The sequence below is a fragment of the Triticum urartu genome, chromosome 1A (assembly GCF_056163025.1).
Source record: "Triticum urartu cultivar PI428250 chromosome 1A, HENAU_Tu73, whole genome shotgun sequence".
Classification (NCBI taxonomy): Eukaryota; Viridiplantae; Streptophyta; class Magnoliopsida; order Poales; family Poaceae; genus Triticum; species Triticum urartu.
The window spans coordinates 430,586,598-430,591,233 of NC_141873.1; positions in this window are offsets into that span (position 1 = coordinate 430,586,598).

Here is a 4,636-nt window from a genome sequence, read left to right on the forward strand (position 1 = left end):
CCATGTAGACTATTTGGCCGGTCAACAGAGTGCAAACCGATGCTGAACGGTGAGCAAGTGACCGTATAATCACCGCAAAACATAAGTAGTGACCTAATGAGGGTATTCTGAAGTTCGGTGACCGTATTACGCTTTTCTCTCTATAGGCCCTCCAAAACTACATCTCTACACGTTCTCGCATGTTACATCTAACAACTATGCAATACAGCACTACTACTACACTCTAACACAATAAATCGTATGTGTCTTTTACTTGTACTAGATCATATTGTTACTTAATTATTCAGTTTGCATACATTAAAATTTCCTTTGAAATGTATGGCCAGTATCATCTACCGCGCGGGAAAAATCCTGCCCTTTCCTGTTTAATCGGGTTTGTATCGATGAATCGTGCGAAATAGCAAAACTATAGTACTATACAGTACAAGTGACAGTTTACAGGGGCGCCGTGTCATGTACTCCTCCATCGTAAGAGTGGAGCGCTCGCTTTCATAAATGTTCTAGCCCCTTTCGCCGACATGTGGGACATCATGCTACCGGGTCCACGTGCCATACCCAAATATAGTGCAGAGCAGCAGGGGTGAAGCACCCCAGTCATAACGCCGATGTAGTAATGAGCAATGAGGTATCAAATCACAAAGTTGCACGTTTCCCGCAGTTAAGTTCGATGGACGAAGTAATAATGCTAAAAAAGGAAGTTGGAGGGATGAAGCAACCATCATTTCACCCCATTGCCGAATCCGCTTCTCCCTCATCTGCTTCAAGTTAACCACGTGTTGCTTCTGCCGCTGTTCTGCCTCATGTCGGACGCTGATCGGCTTGGTAAAGCATTGACACATGGGACCACATGTTAGCAAACCGCCAGGCCAACGTCCTCTAAAAATAAGAAACCTTCCCCACCATCCATGCAGCAAAATCACCTCCTTTTTGCTAATCTTGATTCTATAATTTTTTAGATCAGTATAATTGAGATTTGTATAGATAGCACACATGAGAAAAACCAAGTGGTACGGTTAAGGGCATCCACAATGTGTAGCCAGATGTGAAAATAGCTTTTGGCATCGATGGAACCATTGTGGAAGGAGCTGCCAAAGCCAAAAAGATGGAACCGAAGCTCCCTGATTGATTGATTGAAGGAATAGAAAAATGCAATGTCTCACATCTTGCTCCCGTGCTTGGACGCATGTACAGTATAGAGCATAGAGTCTACTCCCATGTCTCTTCTATCACAAATCACAAAGCATTGAGGTGTCAAATCACAGATCACGGACGAAGCAACCATCATTTCACTCTTCGCTGACTCCAGTTCTCCATCGTCTTCTTCGAGAAACCACCTCACCGCACTAAGCTGGAAGGACGACGCTATTGTGTTCTAGTAGTAGTAGTACATTTACGCGTCCTTTGGTTCAACAGACTTCCTGGATGCAAATAAGGCGGTTGTCTCGGCTTGCAGGCAGCACTTGCGAATGACTTACTGTGGTCTCCCTAAATGGTGTTCTCCGTCGACCGTACTTCGCCAAACCACAATGTTCGAGATATCATCGATGTCACCGCAATGGGGAAGGAAGTCAAATAGTTACTACCTCCATTTTTTGTACACAAGGCTAGCATATCAAAATTACAATTCGCAAAAGGCCACTAACACTAATCGAGGCAAAATTAATGGGGTTTGCGTCGTACTAGCAACCATGGACATTAATATACCCTTGCATGCATGCGGAAGTGAGAAGGTTGGTTTGCGCGGCGCTGCATTAATCAAGCGATGAGAAGTGAGATGGTTAGCTCTTTGGGCTTTGGAGAAAAAATACACATTAATTGACACATCAAATGAGGATTTGTATCGATTAATCCCGCGAAGGAAAACCCCACCTTTCTTTATTAACACTAGTACTCCTAGTACGTATGTACTTATCCTGTTTGGGTCTAGGCCTTGCATTGCCATACTTCACCACACATTTCGTCCAAGATTGCCTAAAGTTTTCAAAATGAAAAGGAGGTACACTTGCACACGGCTGTCGCGGTCACACCGCACCCTCACACGGTCGCTCCTGCACGCCGCGGTCGCACCGCACCCTCACACTGTCACTCATGCACGCCGCAAACCCAACCAAGGGAATGCACCCTCACTGACACGTGCTACCGCATGTGAACAAACCAAACTCAGCCATCCTACCGCTGACACATAATTTTCATTCATACAGTATGTTTATCCAACCGCATGTTGGGGAGGATCCGTACGGCCCGTGCAGTGGTCTGTTGGGGAAGAAGAACAGGTGAGGAAGAAGGGTTAGGAGACGTAGGATATTCATCCAACCGCCTGAAATGGTAGACTGACCCAAATGATGAAAGTCAGATGACTTTCATAACAATATATATGTTTTTACACAACAAAAGATCCCAAAAACAACAACATAAAGAAAAACTATCACTGCTTGTGGAACGAGACAACCTCGTCGTCTTTGGCTGCCAGCGCGAACCAGCCGTAGCTGCCAACGTGTGTCTCCGCACCGTGGTTATCCTCAGCCTCCAGCTACTCGTTCACGCGGAGCGTGCGGGTTCTCTACATGGACAAGAGCACCGCCCGGTTCAAGTCGGGGACGTCCGGTTCCGCCTGCAGGAGGGCCTCAATGGCAGCGGCATCCGCGCGCTCCGCTTCGAGTTGAGCCTTCGCCGCCCGGTTCAAGTCCAGGACGTCCGGTTCCGCCTGCAGGAGGGCCTTGATGGTAGCGGCATCCGCGCGCTCCGTGTCGAGTTGAGCCTCCGCCTCCTCAAGTCGAGGACGTCCGGTTCCTCCCACAGGACGGCCTCGATGGCGGCGGCATCCATGCACTCCACCTCAAGTTGAGCCTCCGCCACCCGGTTCACATCCACGACATCCGGTTCCGCCTGGAGGAGAGCCTCGATGGCAACAGCATGTGCGTGCTCCGCATCGAGTTGAGCCTCTGCCTCCCGGTCCTCCTTTAGTATCGCCAGGTTGAACCGTTGGTCCTCCTGCACCATGGGTGACCCGGACGCCGGCACGAAGTCGTTGTCCATCGTCTCATACCCATCAGGGGCCTTCTGCGTCGTGACCTCCGCCATGAACATTGGATCGGCTTCCTCCTCCTTGTAGCCTGGTTCCAAAGAACTCGGGGATTGGCCCGCCACAAAGCGAGCTTGGGAACATAGGTCTGTGGCGCCGACCGCCGCCGTGATTTCTGTGCGGCGCTCCGGCGTCAGCATCTTGTAGTACATGATGTTGTAGCACACCATGGCTTTCCGACGAACTAGGTGACGCTTGATGCGGGCTAGGGGATCGAAAGGTGCGGGAATGGGCTGGAGAGGAGGTGTGGTTTTGGGGCAGTGGCTGGCATAGGCCGGGCGACGACGATTCTAGTGTGAATAGTGGTTCTAGTGACGTCCGGTCAATCAGTTTTGACTATATATCGCTCTTGTCACGTTCGCGTTGCACCCCGGCATGCTGGACCCTTCGTGTGGCTCACCGAATGGAACACGCTTCGTCTTGCGTTTTCGCTCGCTTATGGGACCACGGTTGAGAGCAAACCGACGTCCCTCCCCATCCCCCTCCCCCCCGCGTAATTTATACTACCACTCCCTCTATTTTATGCGGAGTAAATAAAAACACAGGGAGTATACTACGGATGAGGATCGCCTGACGTGGCCGAACCCATTGAGTAATTGACATGCGGGGCCTAGCAACCATGGGGTCCGCCAGTAAGTGACCGAAAGGGAGGGTAAGGCAGGGATACCTACGGCAGAGGATCCACTTCCACTACTACTCCCTCCTTCCATCTACAGGGCCTAATGCATTTTTCGAGGCTAACTTTGACCAAATGTTAGAGTAATAATATATGGCATGCAACTTACACAAAGCATACGGTGAAATTCGTATGTTAGAGTAATAATATCTGGATCTTACCCACCTAATCATGTCAAGTTTGCCACTTTCATGCAATACCCTGCCCGAAAATGTTACAATTATGGGCCAACGGCCATGGAGGTGGCCACTGTCCAGGAGGCAGGGTATGAGGTCTCTAAATGTGAGGTTGTCTCATCTTCGGTGCCGGCATCTTCGCCGATGCCGACACTTTGGATCCAATTAGGTTCGTTGCCGCCTTCTCCTCAGGGTGTATCTCATGCATGCACCAATTCCGGATTTTCTAGAAGACTGTTGTTCCCTGCAACGGATAGTTGAGATTCAGCTCTCTCAATTTCCTCTGTGGCTTTGGGCTCGGCCACGGCCTTCGGCCCGTCTGTCGTTTCGGGCCATGACATGGCCTTGGGCTCCAATGCTCAGCCCATATGTCTTTTGGATGATGAGGGGGGTAGCCCAACCTCGCCGGCGACTTAGTTTCCCTCTCCAAAAGATATTGTCAGTGATTTGCAAAGTTTTGACGAGATGATTGAGGATATTGCTTGAAGGTACTGGGATTGTGAGAATTGTTTGGGTATGCGCCACATGTCAGAGACCTGCATCAACCTGGTCTGTTGTAGAAACTATTTTCGGTCCGGTCACATTAAAAAAGATTGCACCGGCCACACTCCTGACACATCCCTGTGGGTGCCTAAAGTCCCATCGCTGGGTTTTGGAAATCGAGCACACAAGGAAATTAACTCTGCTTCCCTTGCCTCTTCG